General features: G+C 56.8%; 1 protein-coding gene across 5 annotated transcripts in view; it reads right to left on the minus strand.

The window, feature by feature from the left end:
• The window catches only part of MACROD1 (mono-ADP ribosylhydrolase 1), a 169,782-nt gene that overhangs the window by 130,505 nt on the left and 17,047 nt on the right, over positions 1-22,230 (minus strand). The gene's annotated exons all lie outside the window — the stretch shown is intronic.

Consider the following 22,230-nt stretch of genomic DNA (forward strand, 5'->3'; position numbering starts at 1 on the left):
TCCTGACTTTACCTCACCCTCCCCAAGTGTGGCAGCGCCACAAATCTGGGGACACCTGTGGAGCCCTCAAAACTGGGGAAGAAGGGCTGTGTTCTCAAACTGTGTTCCTCAGCCCCTGGAGCTAACAGAGGTGTTGCCCAGAAAGGGGCCCCAGTCACAGGCCTTTGGGAACCACTGGATTAACACCACTGCCCTCCTGGGGCAGAGCCTTGGAGTCCCTGGGTATTGGGTTAAACCCATGGGCTCCACCAGTTACCACCTGTGCTACTCATCCTCTCTGTGCCTCAGTTTCCACCTCCATGTGTACATGATAACAGTTCCATCCCCAACTGCTGTTGGGAAGGTGAGATGGGACGACACAGGTAAACCCACTGGGAGTGCCCAGCTCAGAAACCACCCGCACCGACGCTATGGCTGTGACGGAGCCTCTGTGAGGGGGCGTGGGAGGCCGGGTTGCCTACAGTTTGCCTGGAGAGTGTAGGCCTCCCCCACCCCCAGCACAGCCGCCTGGGGGGTTTCTCCCGTATTCCTGGCCACCAGGGACGGAGCCAGGTGCTGAGCTGGTTGGCACTTCTTGCAGGGAGGCCCAGGTTCTTGGCAGGACCTTCGGAGCCAGGCAGCAAAGTGCCCCCAGGTCCAGCACAGAGAGGCATCCGTACAGGGTGGGGCCTGTTCCCCAAAGCACCCCCGCAACACTCCCAGGTCCACGGCCTGCTGAAGAGGATGACAGGCTGGCTGCAGCCTTAGGCTTCAGGATGGGGGGTGGGTGTGGGGGACATCTCAGGTTTTAATACACGCCCCAGGGGAGTTGGAGGCTCAGCCAGGTTTGGGCCGCACAGGAGGGAAATGCCAGGACCTGCATTTCAGGAATGAAAGGAAAACCCTCCAAACATAACCTGTTCTGAAGAGGACTGGGTGGTTGGAGGGGCAGTGAGCCTCCCGTCCTTACAGGAGAGCGAGCAGGGCTGGCCAGTGCCTCAAAGGCACTGCAGCGGACCTGCTGGCCCCAAAGAGCCCTGACACCATGTCTTCAGCTGGATGCCAGGAGATGGGGTGTTTCCCCAAGAAACCTACCCCTCACCACTGCTGCAGCCCCCACCATGCCACCCTCCAGCCAAGCCACTTTGGGCCCTTTCCTTCCCCACAAATCTCTCAGGACTTGCATTATCACTGAGATTAGCGGCATGTGTGGGTAAGACACCCGAATGGCTGCCCTGCGGCCAAGAGGCACCTCAAGTCCCGGGGCTCCGGCTTTGTGTATCTGACTCCATCTGTTTTGTCAGACTCAGGACTAAAAAGTTTCTGCTTAAACGGGAGAAAGAGTGCATGATACCTTACCCTCCGTGGCTGCTTTCCTGTACTTGGAAACTGCCCTTACCTGGCTACCACTGGGTTCTGGAAGCTTCCCTTCTCCTGCCCCTACTTCCCAGGAGGGGTCTCTGGCCTCACCGAGCATCCTGGAGAAGAGGCGTCCAAACCCGGGAGGGGTCTAACACCCCAGGCCACACCCCCACACCCAAGTTCTGTGGCTGAGTCTTATCACCCAGCCTAGGAGGGTCCCGGACACATGGGAGGGCACCCAGCTGGCCCTGAAATTCTGCCTCCGTGGGTCTGACGTTGGCTCATCCACTTTCAGGCACCCCAAATAAGGGGTGCTTCCAGGACCCCCCCATACATGCTGCTGCCTCCCTGCCGCTGCACCCACGTCACCTTCCAGTGCTGACACTGCTGCCTCCCCACCCGCCACCCTGTCCAGCACCTCCAGAGGACCTTCTCCTCCTGTGGCAAAGTAAACAGGCTCTCTGGAGTGCTAACTGACAGCACAAATGAAATCCTGCACTTCCCCCCTCGGAGATTTACAGGGGAAGTGAAATCTTATTTGCAATGCTGCCAAGCCTGGGACGAGATGAAATTATGCCTCGAGAAGAGACCCGGCCGGCCCCGCGAGGAAGCACTGCATCAGAGATGGGCTTATTAAAACCACGGTGGCCACATTTCAACCTGTTTCAGGTGTTAAGTAATTTACTGCCACCCAGAATTCGGTGGCAGGTTTTTATCATTTTTATTCTTGTGATGCAGGCGAGTGCCCCAGGAGGTCCCTGCGCAGGGAGCTGCGGGTCTAAATGCTCCCTATCACCCCCGCCCCAGGCACTGCAGAGGGAAATGGGGGCCAGCTGCCTGAAGCGGGTGAGGACACCCTGACTGTCTCCAGGGTTACACCCAGCTTGGCCATAGCTCAGAGTGATGGGGAGGGCAGGCTTTAAGGCCCTCACCCCACCCACGTGTGGGGGCTCTGTGATCCCTCAAAGACCCTTGGGACGTTTTCTTTTCTTTGATGGAGTCTCGCTGTGTCGCCCAGGCTGGTGTACAGTGAGGTGATCTTGGCAGCTTCCACCTCCCAGGTTCAAGCGATTCTCCTGCCTCAGCCTCCCAAGTAGCTGGGTGTACAGGCGTGTGCCACCACGCCCGGCTAATTTTTGTATTTTTACTAGAAATGGGGTTTCTCCATGTTGGCCAGGCTGGTCTTGAACTCCCAACCTCAATGATCCACCCACCTTGGTCTCCCAAAGTGCTGGGATTACAGGAGTGAGCCACCACGCCTGGCCCCTCAGGATGTTTTCTGAAGGCAGCAAGAGTGTAAGCTCCCTGGGAGCAGAGACTACCCTGTCTCAGGATGTGACTGCCAACCAAGCCTTTATTGAACACCTACTGCATGCCAGGCCCTGTTCAGATGGGGAACACGCAGCGAATGGGACCGAGAGCCCCCTGCCCCGTGGAGCTCACGTGCTGCCTGTTGAGGTTGGTTGATGAAAGTCTCCTAGAGGTAAATAGGGCCTTGAAAGAAAAGAAGCTGACGAGGGGGGCAAGGGGAACCGGAGGGAAGTGAGTGGCGGGAGGGAGGGGCGCACTTGACTGAGCATCTGCTACATGCCAGTCATCACAGTGACTGCTGGCAGCCCTGGAAGTGGGGCCTCCCCACACCGGAGCTGCTGGGGCCAGGTCTCTGCACCGTCCCCTGCTCTGGAGAACTATGCAGAAACGGCTGATACTCCATCCAAACTCATGAGGAACACGGTCTCCCATTCATGGGGAGCTGGGGACAAGGGGACCTACAGTCTGGGACCCATGGGGTTAGGAACAGCCCCACATCCTCCGAGCTCTCGAGCCCTTTCTCAGTGGTCCCGGGAGGAGAGCTGTTTGATGCCTGCTGGCTTTGGGGGGATTAATCCTATTATGGAGGCTCCCGGGGCTTATCTGATGCCCCCTTTCTCCACCTGTTTTCAGATACTCCAGGAATACCAAAGGGAATCTTCTATGTCCAGCCTGAGCCAAGAGCAGAAATTCTTTAATTAGCTTTCTCCTGGATCACGGCCCTGGCGAATGGATTGGTCATTGGGGGTAGGGCTGGGGGAGGGGAAAGGGATTGAAGTCCTCTTTAAAGCAGAGATTACAAACCCAGGGTGAAGGGCTTCGGGGCAGTTGCCAGGGATGGGCGGGTCCCGAGCAAGCCCTCCCCAGTCAGCGGCTCCTCAGGGTCTGGCAGATGGAATCTGCCACCAGGAAGATGCAGGGAGGTGCTCTATTGAGCCTGCGGTCCTCAGGAAGCTGGCACGGAGAGATGCTTGGCACAGTCCAGGCTGTGTGCCCGGGTCTCCTAATGAATGTGGCTCTTCCCCATGTGACCATCCAGATCTGTAACTTCATAATTAGGGGATATTTCCTGAAGGGGCGCCCATCTGCGAGAGGCAAGGCAGCGGGGGCCAGTGGTGCCAGGCACCAGGCATCTGTCACCGAGCTTCATCCTCATGGCAGGGAGGCGCAGCAGGCTGGCTTACTCCCATTTTAAAACAAGCAAACCAAGGCCCAGATCTAAGCAGCTTGCCCAAGGCAATGGTGACGGAGTTACCTCTGGAACCAGGTCTGTCTGGGTTCCCCCCACTGCCCCGAGTCCTGGCCCCATGAGGCCTCATGAAGAGACCAGGCTGAGGGTCAGTGAGCTGGAGGGAAATGCACACCCATGAGCCCCAGCCAGAGCGCCCTGGGGGGAAATAGACCTCCCCAGGAAGACCTCCCGCAGGAAGCCGTCCCTGAGCAGCCCCCCAGCGCCTTGGATTCCTGCACAGATGCACGGAGCCCCCACGCTATGCCCTGCTGCCCCGCTACACAGGGAGCAGGGACTGGGTCTTAATCACTTCATGCCCTTTGAATGCAGAAAGGAAGGTTGCATCCACCTCGGCTTGGGGAACTGGAAAGAAGACTGGCAGGAAGCCAGGGGCACAGGATAGGCCAGGCTATGCCTCAAAAGATGGGGGACAGGGACAGAGGGAGCCGAGAGAGGAGACTGCTGGGGATCCCAGGCTGGAGCTCTCCCGCTGGCTGCCTTGCACAGGAAGGCACATGCAAAGTGAGACGGCAGGAGGCTGAGCCAGATGCCCGGGGCTGCGGCCGTGTGAAGTGTGGCTCGCGTTCTTTCCCTTGATCTCCTCCCGAAAGGCAGCTCCCCTGTGCTCTGGAAGCACTGGACGCAGGTGGAGCAGGCAGAGAAAGACATCTGGACCCGGACCCCATGGGCATGGCCCTGCAACCCACCCCAGCCTCCCTTCCCAGTGCAGCAAGCTGAGCCACTCCCAGAGGGGGCTGAGCCACTCCCAGAGCGGGCTGACCCAGGGCCCTTGTCCCCTGTCCCTGACTCTCAGATAGGTTTTCCCCTGGGATCCGGTCATGACAGGTGACTTGCAGGACCCTAGGGCACCCCAGCTGCCCGGGTACATCTCCCTTATTCCCCCTTGCAGCCCCAGCACCTGCTGCAGGAATTAATGAAATGAATGAATGACTGTTACGGAGTACATGAGAGCGACGGCAAACCCAGGTCTGGGGAAGTTCCTGGAGGGGAGGGTTTCTCAGCTGGGACCTGGAGGATGGTCGGAGTCAGCCAAGGAAATGGAGGAGAGGGTGCTCCTGTCAGGGGTAAGTGCCCAGGCAAAGGCCAGGAGCAGAGACAGAACATGCAGCTATAAAGCCCAAAGTCACCCAGCCCAGCTAGAATGGATAAGGTAGGAGAGGGAATGAATTAATGAGAAAAGGCAGAAGTTCTGGGGCTGGATGATGGAAGTGGTCATCAGGGCAAGAAGGCTGAGGTCACTATTAGAGCTTCTCACAGTGGAGGATTCCAGGGGATTCCAAAGAAGCCAAGATAACAGCCAGGGCCGCCCAGCTCTGGAGGTCCCCATGTCCATCACAGTCACTCCACCCCACCCTGAGCTTTGCAGTGCACCCATGGCACCAGCCATGAGGTCGCAGAGAGTTGAAACCCTGAAGCAGGAAGCAGCATTCCCCTAGTGAGAGGCCAGGCCCAGAGACCCCAGCCTCTGTCAAGGAAGCGTGAGGACCCCAGGGGCAAGGGAGCTGGGGGGGTAGGGGTGAGACTAGAAGCTGAACCCACAGGGAGGAGTGAAAGCAAAGGATACAAAGGCAGTGGCAGCAGCCCCGCTGAGACTTGCTGTGAGCAGAGAGGAGCCCTGTTTATCTGGCATGAAGCAAGTATTTCCAGGCACCTACTATGTGCAGGTTTGGTGTGAGATGCAGGGGTGGGGGACAGCACCTGAGGAAACACCTGCCTCCCCTGGCTGCGCCACACCTGTACACAGTAATACTTCTAGCACCTGCCTCTCCGGTGGGTGAAGAATGATGTCTCTCATTTCAATTAGCTTTTTTTTTTTTTTTTTTTTTTTTTTTTTTTTTTTTTTTTTTTTTTTTTTTTTGAGACGGAGTCTCGCTCTGTCGCCAGGCTGGAGTGCAGTGCGCAATCTCGGCTCACTGTAAGCTCCGCCTCCCGGGTTCACGCCATTCTCCTTCTCAGCCTCTCGAGTAGCTGGACTACAGCGCCCACCACCACGCCTGGCTATTTTTTTTTTTAGTAGAGACGGGTTCACCGTGTTCGATCTCCTGACCTCGTGATCCGCCCGCCTCGCCTCCCAAGTGCTGGTTACAAGCGTGAGCCACCGCCCGCCACTTTTCTTGATTACTAGCGAAGTTCTGCGTCTTTTCACTTGTTTACTGGCCATTTGTTTTTCTCCTACCGGGAATTGCCTGTCCACATCTTTCACCCATTTTTCTTATTGATTTGTAGGAGCTCTTCGCATATTAAGAGAGGAGTAGAGAAGCAGCCTTCTCCTAGGGCGGGGCCCTCAGAGTCTCCCTCCAGGGTCCTTGGTCCCAGGGAAGGCAGGAAGATTTGTGTGAGTTGCTGGGTGCTCCCGCTGAATCTCTGCCCCCTGCCCAGCTCCCGATCAGCCAACTCTGCTGGAAGATGAGGCATCTCCTGCAGGTGAGAGCCCCTGCCAGGCCTGCATCCTGACTGGTAAAACCCAGAGGGCTTATTTTTCACTTACACTGAGAAGTCTAAACTGCCAGTGGCTGGCAAGGTGCCCCAGATGGCACCTGAGGGGAGCCAGCTGGCATACCCGGGCATCACAGAGGACAGAATGACTCTCGCCATCCCAGGTCAGTCTAGCGGGGACCATATGACAAACGGGACAGGTCCTGAAGCCTCAGTCCGGCCCTCCCACTAGAATTCCAGGCCCCCACCCGGTCCTGGCACACACCTTCCCTGTCCCCCTTTCCAGCTACAACGGTCCCTAAAGGGCAACCCCGGCCAGGGCCGCTCAACTCTGGAGGTCACCATGTCCATCACAGTCACTCCACCCCACCCTGAGCTTTGCAGGAGACACCTGAGCCCTTACCGCTTGCCCTCGGCCACCTGACCTTTCAGGGCCAGAACCATCCCTGCATTTTATTTTCCTTCCAGAGCATCCCACATTTCAGCGGACAAACACGCAGGCCGTAAAACTGATTTCCAAAGCCTATAAAGGCAATAACATTTAGGGAGGAGGAAAAATAAAGCCCCTCCTTTCCTAGAGTAACGGCTGCCGGGAGTCCTCGAGGGGCCCCTTCTGCAGCTTGAGGGGAGCAGCGCAGGGCCAGCCTGCAGCCTTCCCCACGCCAGGTGGTAAATGGCCACCCAGCACATGTTCCGAGGGCCCACGGCAGCCAGAGAGACTGCAAACTGCCTGCTTACCCTCTTCCCTGGTGCCCCTGCCCAAGGCTGTGTGGTTCCCCAAGAACCAGGGAAGCCTCGTTGGCACCCCGTGCCTGCCCTCTCTCCCCTTCCCCCACTTAGCTCTCTGCAAGGACCCCTGGAGCAGCTTCCCAGCTGGTCCAAGTCACCCCTGCTGCAGCCAGTGCAGGGGACGGCCCATGCTGCGGGCGGCCCGGTGGAAGTCCTAGGCAGCCAAACCCACCGTCCTGCTCCCCGCCACGCTCGGCTGAGCCCTCTGGGGAATGCAAAGGACACTGCCACAAAGGTGGCCACCATGACCTCGATGGCAGAGTGGGAGGGGATCCCATCAGGGACCAGAAACCTCAGCCCTCCCTCAAGCTCTCCAGACACACCCATCCTGGGCTGTCACCAAGTTCGCTAACCAGAACAACACCTAGAGTGGTCACCGTGTGCCCACACCTCCTCATTCATTCATCCATTCACCCATTCATTGATTCATTTAAGGGCACATCCCAGGATACATAGGGAAAAGATCTGGGTTCAAGCTTCCTGGATCCCAGACAAGTCACTTACGGTCTCTATAGCATAGCTTCCCAACCTGAGAAGTGGGACTCATAGCCACCTCTCAGGCCATGACTGTGATGGTTATTCTGGGCTGGGAGAGCTGCTGGATGAGAGTGGGACACGTTAGCAGCTGCAAGGCTGGGCCCAGTATGAGGGCAAGGTCCAGAGGGGAGGGGCCTGCCTGGAGGCAGGGGGATGCACCAAAGGACCCCAACAGTCCTTTCCAGGCAAGGATGCAACAAGGCCAGGAGACAAGGCCTGTCCAGGGCAGACCCACCGGAGAGGGTCAGAGGGACCCCCCCGGCCTGTGAGGGACCCAGATGGCTTCCAGGAGCCTCAAGCCTGGAAGTCACTCATCCTCCTTTTTCTCCGGGATTAGAACACATCGTGACGTGGAATTAGCTACGGGATCAGCCTCTGAAAAGAGGTGGAGAGATCCGGGAGATGGGGATCTTCCAATCAGGGAGACCCTCCCTGCACAGGGGCCTCCCCAAGTCTCTGCAGGGATGGGGGGGATAAGGAAGTGGGGGTGCCAGCCCCCGGGAGCAGCAGGGAGGGCTGGCGCGGGGCTGGAGTGGGCATCTCAGCATTTGCATGGAGAGCTCTCTGTGGTGCTGAATTTATGCAGCCGCTTGTGTGATTCCTAAGGCGAGACGAATCTCCAGGCCGCTTTTCTCAGCAGGAACAAGGCTTTTCTTCAAATCGATGGTGACACATTTTTAAACTCCGATATTAAGGAGGGAAAGATTTTGCCAGCCCCCCAGGGGCAACGCTTATTAGTCACAGGCTCATCTGAGAGAAACAGCAACAGCAGAACCCAGTGGGCCTGAGCAAGACAAGAGGCCCAGAGGCCAGCTGCCATGAGCACGACACAGGGGAATCGACAGTGGCAAGTAGGAGGGCAGCGGCGGGGGGGTCTCCTGAGCTGGGGCACAGCCATGTGAGGGGCGAGCACTTTGGGATGGGCTCTGGAGCAAGGGATAAACCACCCTTGGGGGAGATAAAGAATAGTTGGTGAGGATACTAGAGAGGAAAAATGAAGAAAAAAGGCCAAGAGGAGAAAGAAAAGGAGGCATTCAGCCGAAATTTAAATTGACTTCCAAGCTTGGAGTTATGGATCCTAAAATCTTGTTACAAATTTTGCAGTGGCTGCTGGGAAGCTCAAAGCTGCATCTCATATTCAGTTGCAACAGATTTGCTCAGCCTAGTTTTGAGGTGTCATCTGGGCCGGGTCAGGAGAGGATACCAGGAGCCAAGATACCCCCAAGTAGCCATCGAGAGTGTAAACTACAAGGGCAGATATGAGCCATAGTTCCTCGGAAGGCCACACACCAGCATTGAGTGGCAGGTGCCAGGGCAGAGAGCAGGCTGTGACCAGGAACCAGGCAAGAGGCTGGTGGCCTGGAAAGCACGTGCTGAGGGCATCCAGGCCGCAGAATTCCAGGTGGGACCAGGAGCACAGTTCTTAGGAGATACCCAGCTCAGCATCCCCTGCTGTGGCTTGGTTCTTTTTGTTCCTGTTTTAATGGTTCTCAATTTTACTGTTCCTATTTTTCGGTGGAAATAAGTAAATGTTTTTTAAAAAATTAATGCCAGCTCACATGCCCATTTCCTTGGTGACAGTAGTCACCATTTACTGAATTCCAATGACTTGTCAAGTGTTTGCATGCACCGTCCTCCGCCTTCAGAGGGGACATCGCTCTCCTGGGTTTACAGATGAGGAAACTGAGGTTCAGGGGAGAGGTGTATCCTGGCCAAGGTCACAAGAGCTAGCAAGTGGCCACAGCAGGACTTGAACCCAGCCCTGTCCCATGCACACCGGAAGACTCCTGCCTCCTTGTTAGGAGAAAGAGGAGGCTGGGTGGAAGCCGAGGCCAGGGAGGCCCTGAGAGGCAGTCAGCTGACTCACAGAACCCCCTCCCCAGCACTGCCTGGTCTCCTCCCGGGCAAACATACTCCACCTTCCTGTGACCCTCATGGGGAACCTGCCGGCTGCCAGAGGGGATTTAGCTCCTTTGACAATTGAAGCTGCAAAGCTCTCGTCACAAATGTCAATTCTGGGCCATTTACTTCGTAGATTTTAATGTTCCTGTTTCTCCTCAACGTCCTCAGCAAGGTAGCTCTTGATTTTCAAAAGGGATGTGGCGTTTGATGATGTTTAAACTGTACCTGAAATACAGCCAGGCGGCAATAATAAAACAGCCGCGGGCCCTGCTGGCAGAGGAATGGCTGACAGCCGGGCCTCTCTCCCCACCTGCGATGCTGCTCGCTCGACTCTGGTTTTTACCGCAATTACAGTGTCCAAAGAGGAGGAGGAGGCAGCGGCGGGGAGGAGGAGAGTGGGGAATGGGCGTTCAAGGGACACTTGTTGCCGCCAGGAGGTGGGTGCCACTGATTGGGAATTTTTTTTTTTTTTAAGACAGAGTCGTGCTCTGTTGCCCAGGCTGGAGTGCGGTGGCGCCATCTCAGCTCACTGCAACTTCTGCCTCCCAGGTTCAAGCAATTCTCCTGCCTCAGCCTCCCGAGTAGCTGGGATTACAGGCACCTGCCATCATGCCCAGCTAATTTTTGTATTTTTGTAGAGACGGGGTTTCACTATGTTGGCCAGGCTGGTCTTGAGCTCCTGACCTCAGGTGATCCACCCACCTTGGCCTCCCAAAGTGCTGGGATTATAGGTGTGAGCCACCATGCCCGGCCCACTGATGGGTTTTAATGAACCGAAGGGAATGCCAGCCATGCCTCAGTGGAGGAAGCCACCAGTGACCTCTCAGCCCTGCCTCTGCTTGCTGCCTCCCGCACCACCATCAGGACAAGCTCCGTCCTGGAGCCCATCCTCCCCCGGATCTGCAGCCCACATGCTCTCCATGCTCCTGCATCCTCCCGTCCTCCCTAGCTTCCATCTCCTGACACCCGGCGCGGATATAAACAGCCGCATCCCTGCCCCTGCCAGGAGTGGACAGAGCAGGAGTGGACAGAGCAGGAGACCCCCACACAGCCGTGCCTACCAGGGCAGCCTGCTTAGCCATGAGCCATCATGAGTTCCTGTATGTCCTTCCAGGGGCAGGCATGCTTGGGCTGCCCCCACCGCGGAGGAGCCCTGTCCAGGGACGGAGACCCAGAGTCCATGGAGCTTCCCCTGCCCTCGAGGGGCTCAGAGTCCTATGGGTGGTAAAGTGAGATCCCTCACTGCTAATAACAATCACTACCGTTTATGAGCCCCTCCAGTGTGCTGGGCCTTCCAGGCAGTAATGCATTTTTTTCCTATTAATGCCCCCATAAGGAACAGATGGGAAACCCCAAGGCCTAAAGAGGCAGGGGATGGCCGGGTGCAGTGGCTCACGCCTGTAATCCCAGCACTTTGGGAGGCGGAGGCGGGCGGTTCACAAGGTCAGGAGATCAAGACCATCCTGGCTAACACGGTGAAACCCTGTGTCTACTAAAAATATAAAAAATTAGCCGGGCGTGGTGGCGGGCACCTGTAATCCCAGCTACTTGGGAGGCTGAGGCAGGAGAATAGCGTGAACCTGGGAAGCGGAGCTTGCAGTGAGCCGAGACTGGGCCACTGCACTCTAGCCTGGGTGAAAGAGTGAGACTCCATCTCACAAAAAAAGAAAAAAAAAAGAGGCAGGGGCTTGCCCAACATAGTGGTGGAACCAGATCTTAGCCAGTTCTGTCTGGTAAGCAGCCACTGCCCTGGCCTCTGGGTGGGACCTCCGAAGCTGGCCAACCAAACATGCCAGCGCCCTCCGCCCCACCCCTGAAGGCCTTCAGGGGCCTTCTCTGGCAGTTTAGGCCTCAGCAGATGGCAACCAGGCCCTGACAGGGCCACTTCAGTCACATGGCTTCCCTGGGGACATCCCTTGTCCTAGCCCACCTCATGCCCCACTGCACAGGCCGTTTCCATGTGACCACACATCCTTCCCAATGGAAGGCAGAGCAGGCGCCTTGCTGGCAGTGGGGAGTGAGGGGCTCAGTCTGCCTGCCCTGCGCCCTCATGGTCAGGAAATCCATCCAAGAGACTCTGGCGGTCAGGAGAGGGCCGTCCCCTCGGCCATGCCAGGTCCAGCAGGTGACTCGATTCCCTACCACGAATATGGGAAGGAGGTGCCTTCAGCCCATTCAGGATAGAGGGACCATTCCCCTGTTCCCAGCCCCACCAAGTGCTGGGTGCAGGGCAGGTGCTGGCTGATAGGATGCCTGGTTCAGCGGGTCTCAGCAGCCCTTCCAGAGCAGCAGCTACGGCAACAAGAACTACAGCTGGCATCTCCTGGGCGCTCGCTCTGTGCCAGACACTGTACTGAGCATGCTACACAAGCGGTCTCTTCTCAAACCCACAGTGCTGGGGGCTGGGTCCCCATGCACTCTTATCCCTGTTTTACAGACAAGAAAACAGGCTCAGAGAGGTTAAGTGATTTGCCCAAGGTCACACAGCTGGTACATGGTGAAGCCAGGACTTGTACCCAGGACTCCAACTCTCAGTTACAAGATGTCCCATATGGCCAGGCACAGTGGCTCACACCTGTAATCCTAGCACTTTTGGAGGCCTAGGCAGGAGGATCGCTTGAGCCCAGGAGTCTGAGACCAGCCTGGGCAATATGGTGTAAATCCACTTCTACCAAAAATACAAAAATTAGCTGGGCATGGTTGCCTGAGCCTGTGGTCCCAGCTACTCGGGAGGCTAAGGCGGGAGGATTGCTTGAGCCCAGAAGGTCAAGGCTGCAGTGAGCTGTGGTCACACCAATGCACTCCAGCCTGGGTGGCAGAGGAAGACCCTATCTTTAAGAAAATGTCCACATGGAGAATCCACAGTAGATGGGGCTATTTGCGGTGGGGGAGGTGAGGAGACGGGGCCTGGGTCCTTGACTGTTAATCCTGTTATGTCCTGGAATCCACGCCAAGCTGGGACCAGGCCCGGCCAGGACTCATCCAGGAAGCCCCAGGGTCAGGGTCTGGAGTGTGTCTGAACCCACTCTAGAGGTCTAGGGCAAAGATTCAAGTCAACGCACCCACAGACACTGCCATCTGCACAGAGCCGGGGAGAGGGGGCACTGTGGCCACCGTGTGCTGTTGCAGCCAGACCCCTTCATGTTCTAGGCACACAGAGTACCCATCCGTTAAACGGGCAGGCAAGCCGCGGCCTCCTGGGGAGCCCTGAAACCAGTTCGGCTGCGCCTTGCCAAGGAACTGGCGGATCATTCCAGGAGAGCGAGCCAAGGGCTGCAGATCCAGCCCTTTTCATGCTTGGCCAATTTAATGGTCCCCATTAATTTCAAAACACACACATTCCCACAAGCTCCGGCCTTCTCGGCTCAGCGCTCGGGTGGACAGCACACCGGGGACACAGGCAGGGGCACAGGTGTGGGCACTGAGGCCTCAAGGACAGGAAGGGGCCAGAGAGGATGTGCTCGGGACACTGGGCACAGGGTGGGAGGCAGGGTGGCCACCCCATGTGGGGGCAGCAGACTCCTAGCTGGGGCTTTCTAACTACGAGTCTGCCGCAAGGGGGAGAAAAGGCCCTTGGGTTTGCAGTTCTGCTTTGCCACCTTCCTGCTGTGTGACCCTGAACAGGTCACTGTCCCCCTCTGGGCTTCAGATCCTCCCCTGTCCTCCTCTACAGGACTCCAAATGCCAGGAGGGCAGGCACTGGGTTACACTGGGCCTTGTACCTCCAGCGCCTCGAAAGGAGCCAGGAACCTCACGAGGACCCAGAAATGCCCACCACCGTCCTAATCTGTAAAATGGATCAGCCCCTTCAGGCCCAGGGGGTGGGGTAGGGGGCTGGGCTAGGCAGGAGGAGGGGACTTAGAGGGTGTCACTGGTTCGTGCAGCCCCTCCCACCACCTGACCAAGTCTCACGGGCATGGAGTCACTTATTCATTCAACAAACATCAGGTCAGACATGGTGGCTCACACCTATAATCCGATCATGTTGGGAAGCCGAGGCAAGAGGATGACTTGAGCTCGGGAGTTTGAGATCAGCCTGGGCAACACAGGGAAACCCTACCTCTACAAAAAAATTTACAAAAGAAATCTACTGAAACCCAGGACAGAGAGTTACTGGGTCCACAGTCTACTCTCACATTCCCCGTGGAAATGACAGAAGAACTTCAGGTAAGAAGCAGGGGACTGGGCGGAAGACCTTGGGATGGAAGGACCCTGGAAGGTCCTTTCTGAGTGCCACCCCCTGGCCAATGCTCCACTCACTGGACCAGGCCCTGCGAGCCCATGAGGGCATCTCAATAATTCAGGAGGGATCCATCATTTATGAATTTATGTAACCACTGCCCGAGCTTGTGGGGATGAGCCGCCCTCCTCTTGCACTGGTAGAAATTAGCTCCTGGCCGTGTCTGGGTGTTCCGGGCTTTCTAATGTGGGGAAGGGGCCTCTTGGACCCCAGGCATCCTGACTGGCCCCCCTGATCAACTCTGCCCCTCACTTCCAGACGACCCAGAGGGAGCTAGCGAAAGAGCAAACCTGGGCCGGGCATGGTGGCTCACGGCTGTAGTCCCAGCACTTTGGGAGGCTGAGGCAGGTAGATTGCTTGAGCCTGGGAGTTCAAAATCAGCCTGGGCAACATGGCGAGACCTCGTCTCTACAAAAAATAAAAAAATTAGCTGGGAGGGGTGGCATGCCTGTGGTCCCTGCTACTCAGGAGGCTGAGATGGGAGGAACACTTGAGTCCAGGAGGTCGAGGCTGCAGTGAGCCATGATTGCACCACTGTACTCCAGCCTGGGGAACAGTGTGACCCTGTCAAAAAAAAAGAAGGAAGAGAGGGTGGAAGGGAGGGAGGGAGGGAGGAAAGGAAGAGAGGAAGGAAAGAAAGGAAAGAAAGGAAGGAAGAAAGGAAAGAAAGGAAAAAGAAAGAAAAAAACCTGATGGTCTCTCTCTTAAACCCCAAATCTGAAAGATGAGGGTTTGATTCCCAGCCCTGCCTTTTACCCAGAGCCATGACCCGTGGGTGCCTCAGTGTCCTCAGTGTCCTCATCTGTATAATGGGGGAAATGTCAGTGCCTGACTCAGACACCAGGCAACGTATGCAGCGTGTCGAGCAGAGGGAACACTCAGTACCAAGCAGCAGGTGACAGGCTACCCTCATTCCAGAGCCGGGGCTCCATGGGGCATGCCGGAGACTTGAAGGGGCTTGGGACACAGGATGCCGGGCAGGCTGAGGAGCTGGAGCCCACCAGGAGGCCTCAGGGGACCCAGGAGCCCAGATTCAGATGTTGGTCCTATCTTTTTTACAACAACCCCTCCCCCCTGTGGCAAACTTCTGCCCCACCTCTCAGTTTCCTGGCCATGAGGACAGACAGGACACACCCACTCTCAGAACTCAAATTCATCAGCCAAAAAAACGAGAACAGAGAGGAGGTATTTCCTTCCCTCAACCCTGAGACACACACACACACACACACACACACCACACACACACACAATTTCCTGGGGGCTCTGGAGCTTGGCAAACCTCCCATTCCAGCTCTACTACCATTTAGCTGTGTGACCTTAAGTAAGTTGCTTCACATCTCTGAGCCTCCATTTCACCATTAGCACAATGAGACTGAAATAGTTCAAGAGAGGCTAACTGCACAGGGTATGGATGCAGCCTAGACCTAGAAGGAGACACCTCCCACCCCAAGCTCTAGGTTTCCCTGTCCTTACTATCTTATGCTCCCTGCCCCCATTTTTCCACCCAGCAGCCCAAGTGATCTGACCAAGCCCCCCCAACTCAGGCCCGGGCCGTGGCTCATTCCAGACCTCTCAGAGCCTCCCCGCAGCGTCCTGTCCACCTCACCCCTCCCTGTCTGTGCTCTCTCCCCGCAGAATGCTCTTGCCCCGACTTCTGACTTAGCACCCCGTCCAACCCAAGCACCCTCTCCTCCAGGCAGCCTTCCCCACTGCTTCCCTCCCCTGCAGGCCAGACTCCTATCTCTCATGCACCATGGTTCCTTTTCCATTCACACATGTCACTCCTTATCTGGAATTAGAGACTGTGTCCTTTGCAGCCCAGGCCCACCCCACGGAGTGGTGCACAGCAGCCGTATCATCTATGTATGTTGCATGGATGAAAGTGCCTGAAGTCACCTACTGAGGTGGGGCTTGTTATTCGATCCCCGAAAATGGGGTAACAATCCTGCCTGCCTCTCGGGCCTCTGAGAGCACTGCACACATCCAGAGTGGCCGGAGCACCGGAAAGTGGCCTGGCCCCACCCGCGCTTGGCTTCCCCTGAGGAGGAGGGAGCCCAGGGCCAGGCCCGTGCAGCTAGCAGGTTCCAGCAGCAAAGTCTGCTATGCAGCCAGCCCTGGGCTCGTTGCTGGCCCGGCCACCTCCCCTGCCCACTGCGGAGAGGTTTCTGCTGTCGTGGCGGCCGGCAAGCCTCAGCAAACACATTTAAATCTGAAGTGACAGATAAAGCGATTTACGGCGACAGTTTAGCGTCAGATCACTTCCCACAAGGCAGTCCGCATCCCTGCGGGCCCCCTGCTTGGTAGTCCATCAAGGCGGTCTCTAAATCACTGACTCCAAGCGGCACCCGGGGACGGCCAGGCGCAGGGGCGGGTGGCCGCTCAGGTGGCGACTCAGGTCCTGGCCTGCTCCTTCTCACCAGGCCAGGCTCTGCTGGGCCCTCCAGGCAGCAGGAGAGGATGAGGCAGGGGCTGCTGGTGCTTGGGAGGAGGGCGGTGATAAGCGGCCAGCAGATTCTCACAAATCAAAGCCCTAAGACTTAAGGAGACAGAACGCCACTTCATGACTTATTTTAAATAAATAAGCGGCTTAAAAATCTCCCTGCGAGGTCGGCTTGTCGCTGTGAAACATGGCTTCCCACCCATCCCTGCTGCACACCCGGGCCCCTCAAAGGCTTGCCGACCCGCCTCACCTCCTGCCACCTCCTTGCAGAATTAATTGGTCCCTGCAGCGTTGCGTGGCACTTTGTTCAGACCTTGCTCCTAGCGCTTTGTCACATTATACTCTTCTTAGTTGCTCTCGCTCCTGACTTTCCAGTAATCATTTCCTGGGGACTCTCCATGTGCCAGGCCCTGGGCCCAGGGCTGGACAGGCCTGAACTCCTGTCCTCCTTGACCCTGCCCTGTGGTGGAACTGATGCTGATGCCATTTCTCAGATGAGGAAGTAGAGGCCACGGAGTGGCCAGCAGGGGCGCTGGGACCCCGACCTGCTCCTGGCCATGGTGCGCACAGCCCATGCTCACTGCTCTGGGCTGGCGTTGACGCAAAAGATCCCTTCCATCTTTGCACAAAGACTTTCATCCATCTCTGCCCTGTCCTCTTATGACATGAAGGCCAAAGCCAGGCAGCCGGACCCCTGGGTTGGCCAAGAATGGGGATCTTTCTTTTTTTTTAGATGGAATCTTGCTCTGTCACCCAGCAACCAGGATGGAGTGCAGTGGTGCAATCTCGGCTCACTGCAACCTCCGCCTCCCAGGTTCAAGCAATTCTTCTGCCTCAGCTTCCTGAGTAGCTGGGACTACAGGCGCGTGCCACTATATCTGGCTAATTTTTGTATTTTTAATAGAGACTGGGTTTCACCATGTTGGCCAGGCTGGTCTCAAACTCCTGACCTCAAGTGATCCTCCCGCCTCGGCCTCCCAAAGTGCTAGGATTACAGGCTTGAGCCACCGTGCCTGGCCAAGAATGGGGATCTTTCTTTGTGCCCAGACATGTCCTGCCCAGGACTCTGCTATCTGTCAGGAACAAGAAGTCCACACACACAGGTCTGATGCACCAGGAAACTCAAGGGCAGGGAGGTGGCCTAGTCAAGGTCACTGCACCCCTGTGGTGAAAAGGAGACATAAACACCCTGGAAGCCACAGCACCCCCTAGTGGAGACCCTGAGACTGGAGCTCTCCCCAGAAACAGGCCCGAGGTCATAAGCAAGGCTGGAGAGGCAGGCACCGGCTCTGAGAATCTCCTCCTCCAGAAGAGGGGGCCTGCGAGGGCTCCCTGGCTTATCTCCTGCACGCGGCAGCCCAATTTCATTAAGATGGATGCGCCATGCTCCTGTGGGCAGGAGCTGTGGCCGGCACAGATGGCAGGAGCCTGAGACTCTCCCGGGTGCTGCCCAAGCAAGCGGCCTCAGCTGGCAGCCCACGGGGACAGGGCCCAGGGAGGCCTGCACTGTGCCTGAGGGTGTGGGGGTTTGTCCCGTCCCTGTAACTTCAAACCCTGCCACCCGCCAGCCCGGCATCCTCACTTCTATGCTTCTGCCCAACCTCCCACCTCACTCCCCCCACATCCCATACAAACACACATCACACCACACACACCCTCCATCACCCACACCCCACGCATCACACAAGCACAGACACACACACACATGCATCACACACATCAAATGCATACGTACCCCCCCACACATAGGCCAAACTCCTGACCTCACACACACACTCTATCACACACACCCCACACATCACACAAGCACAGACACAAACACGCTACATCACAAACACACACACCACACACACCACACACACAGGCCGAACTCCTGACCTCACACACACACCATCACACACATCCCAATCACATCTCATAGCCCAATAATGTAAGAGTGGAAACCAGTCCTGAATTTCAAATGCCAGGAGATCAGTAGGGAAACAGAATCTGATTTTCTTATTTTTATTTGTTTTTTGAGACAGGGTCTCACTCTGTTGCCTAGGCTGGAGTGCAATGGCACAGTCACAGCTCACTGCAGCCTCGACCTCCCAGGCTCAAGCAGTCCTCCCATCTCAGCCTCCCAAGTAGCTGGACTACAGGCATGCACCACCACACCTGGCTAATCTTTTTTCTTTTTTTTGGTAGAGATAGGGTGCCACTGTGTTGCTCAAGTTGGTCTCAAACTCCTGGGATCAAGCAATCTTCCTGCCTCAGCCCCTCAAAGTGCTGGGATTGCAGGAGTGAGCCACCATGTGCAGCCTCAGAGTCTGATTTTCTTTTTTTTGAGATGGAGTCTTACTCTGTTGCCCAGGCTGGAGGGCAGTAACACAATCATGGCTCATGGCAGCCTTGACCTCCCAGGTTTAAGCAATCCTCCCGCCTCAGCCTCTTGGGTTCAAGTGATTCTCCTACCTCAGTCTCCCAAGTAGCTGGGATTACAGGTGCGTGCCATCATGCCTGGCTGATTTTTGTATTTTTAGTAGAGATGGGATTTTGCCATGTTGGCCAGGCTAGTCACGAAACTCCTGACCTCAAGTGATCCGCCTGTCTCAGCCTCTCAAAGTTCTGGGATTACAGGCATGAGCCACCACACCTGGCCCAGAATCTGATGTTCTATTATATATATATATTTTAGATAGGGTCTCACTCTGTCACCCAGGCTGGAGTGCAGTGGCACAACCATGGCTCACTGCAGCCTCAACTTCCCAGGTTCAAGCAATCCTCCTGCCTCAGCCTCCTGACTAGCTGGGACTATCGGCACACACCACCATGCCTATTTTTTTTTTATTTTTTTGTAGAGATAGGGTCTCACTATGTTGGCCAGGCTGGTCTCAAACTCCTGAGCTCAAGTGATCCTCTCACCTCGGCCTCCCATAGTGCTGGAATTACAGGGGTGAGCTACTACGTCCCGCCCAGGGTCAGATTCTCAAAGGCCTGAGGAAGGTCACAGGCAGATGCCTCTTCAGGGAGGGGAAGGAGTGAGGGGAACGGGCAGGGGGACACCTGGCAACTTCCCTCTCCAAGGATCCCCAGGGCCCTGCTGAGTGGCAGGAGAGATGCCCACAGCCTGGCTGGAGGCCTCTTCAAGCCCACAGCTTTTCAGGATGAAGGAGGGTGGGGGGTTGGGAGCTCCCCCCGCCTCCTTTCCCTCACAGCCATCTCCTAGCTCCCACTGCACCCTTCCCCTCCACATCCCTGCAGCTGGACCTAAGCCCAGGCAGCGACAGCCCCTCCCATATGGCAGCAGGAACAAAGAGAACCGCCCCCCACAACAAAATCCAGATCTCAAGCTCCCAGCCCAGTGTGACCCACGGCGTTCTCCATGGGCCACTGATGCCCGCGGGGCCAGCACTGCTCCTGGCTTCAAAAATATAAATTTAAAAATCCCCACCCCAAGATAATTGCTCTCTCCTCTGGCTTATTGTGGTGGCTCCACGGTAGGCACTGAGAAGCAATTATTCACGGCTAATGATTATAATCAAGTCAAATAGAATTTAATGGACACGTATTCTCTTCCTGCTTGAAACTTTACATATGAATTAAGCACATATGGGTTTCACGAGGCACAGACGCAGATTTATGCAGCCCCAAAAAGCCCCGCCGTTGCCGACGACTTTTATTCCACTAATAAACAGGCTGATTTATGGGCTCCTGGGAACTGCAATCTCTGCTGCCCCCTGGTGGGCAAAGGGGCTGGGGTGGGAGCTAAGGCCACCCAGGACCCTGGAAGTCTGACCAGTGCCAAGGCCACTTTGAACGCTGGGGTTCCACAAAGCCCTGGACGGCTGAAAGGAGACTTGGGCTCTGTGTGGGAAGCCCGTGTTCAGACCCTGCCTCCATCATTCCCTGGGACTCCAGGCGGGTACCGGGTCCTCCTGGCTGTGAGAGTCTAGAACAAAAAGATCCCAGGAGAACACACAGAGGTATGTGGGTAAACTGAGGCAAGCAGGGGGAGGCGAAAGCTGATCATTTGCAGGAGGTACCATGTCCCTCGGCACCCCCAGGACAGGGGTGATGCCCAGAACGGCGCTGATGACACCAGTTTCAGCACCAGTGCGAGGTGCTGAGCCCTGGTTTCCACCAGGTGCTGAGTTACGTGCATCATTTGCACGTCACGTGCATCAGCTCCGAGTGCCCCCAGTAACCTGACGGATGGTTTCTTCGACACCCTCATTGTGCAGAGGAGGAAACAGAGGCCTAGGCAAGGACACAGAGAAGGGGAGTCCCCAGAGAAATTCAGCCAGCACTGCTCCAGCCCTGGCCCTGGTGCAAATGGAGCTGGCACTAAAGCGCTTCTGATGGAGCTGCTGCATCCAAAGCCTGTGACTCCCAAGGGCACTTAGGAAGCAGCGTTAATCACGCCCACAGCCCGGGTGCAGCCTCCAGAGTGCCCCCGTTCCATCTGCACCCATCAACACCCCACCTTGGTCTCTGTACCCTCTCTCCTGGCCCATGTTGCAGCCAACCACCAACCCAGGGGGGACAGAGCTCACAAGATGCCTCATTTTCCCTCTGGCCACTTTGCAGCTCAGCAAGAAGGTATCGCTGGGGTACCTCTCACATGCTTGCCAGTGACTGGCAGGGCTGGAGTACCCACTGGCCTGCCTGACTCGCCCCTCAGCCACAGCCCCAAGGCTCTGCCCTTCTGCTCCAGGCCAGCCCCTCCTGGGCACAGGCAGCAAGAATGCCCTTCTCCCCTAGGCCGCTGTAACTTCTGCCAACCCAGATGTGGCTTTGTCTTAGCCGTGTGTACCCAGATGGACTAGCAGTTCTCATCCTAGTGGCCCTAGAGAAACACCAGAACCACCTGCAGAAGCCCAAGGGGACCCTAGCTCTCCCTGCTCCCCTCAGCCAGCCACTCTGAGCAGAAACTCCTGCCTACGTGTAACTTGTCACCTGTGTGCCTAGACAGGTAATGTGTGGGCAAGGCACCCCCATATGACTATCCAGCTTTGCAGTCAATGGTGGGAAGACGCACAGAGCAAGGCTGCTTCAGGAAACACAACTCAGACCCCATGGACCAGGCCTGGGGCCGCCGAGTGACCTCCCCTCTCCGGATCCTAAAGCCCGTCACTCACAGAGATTAACGGAAATGCTCATAGCATTGGCACCACCACGCCCCAGAGTCACTGGGGGACAGTGCTGGGGCCAGGCACAACCACTACAAGCGCAAAGTGGGGACGAAGGAGACTCGAGAAGCTCCCGGGGGTGCCCTGGGCCTGCACAGGTTAGGGAGGGGCTGGCACAACAGGGTTTTCCCTGTGAGCTGGAGCCCAAGACGACAGGATCTGCCCCCCAACATTCAGGGTCTGAGAAAGAAGCCCCCCCTTCCTCCGATGCTTGGTGCAGATGCCAGGTAAGCAAAGGAGCGAGCGAGCAGGCGGGCGAGGGCCGGGATTCAGCCGCCGCTCGACCTGTTCCACAAGCCACCTCCTGGACTTAACCAGCCCTTGGCACCCCATGCCAAAGGCATGGCGTCTTTCCTGGCGCCTTTGACCTTGCCAGACAACCACTAGCTGCGTGAAGTAGCAGCCCCCTTCCTCCCTCCCACAAAGAAGCAGCCGGCTCCCATACTCATCACAATAAACTGCCAAGCCAGCAAGAAGCGAGTGCAGGAAGCTGAGCAGCTCCTGTTTCCAGGCACTGGAAAGCTGCCAGGGCGCCACAGGGGACCTCTCTGCCCCCACTATCCCTCGGCAAGCTCCCTCACCTGCCCAGGTCTGAAGGGGGGGCAGGCCAGGCCAAAGGCAGAGGAAGGCAGGCGGTGGTTGGGGCTTCTGTGGCCCCCAAGGTCAGACCTCCCCGCTGTGGCCTCTGCCTTCCTGGCAGGGCAGCCCAGTTTCAGCCCAGCTCTCCTCCTTCCCCGGCCACTAATGGGTCTCAGTGGAGCAAGGCGCCCCCGACACAGCAGGTCAGGGTTTCAAGGGAAGAGGAGCCTGA

The sequence above is a fragment of the Nomascus leucogenys genome, chromosome 4 (genome assembly GCF_006542625.1).
Source record: "Nomascus leucogenys isolate Asia chromosome 4, Asia_NLE_v1, whole genome shotgun sequence".
NCBI classification, from domain to species: domain Eukaryota; kingdom Metazoa; phylum Chordata; class Mammalia; order Primates; family Hylobatidae; genus Nomascus; species Nomascus leucogenys.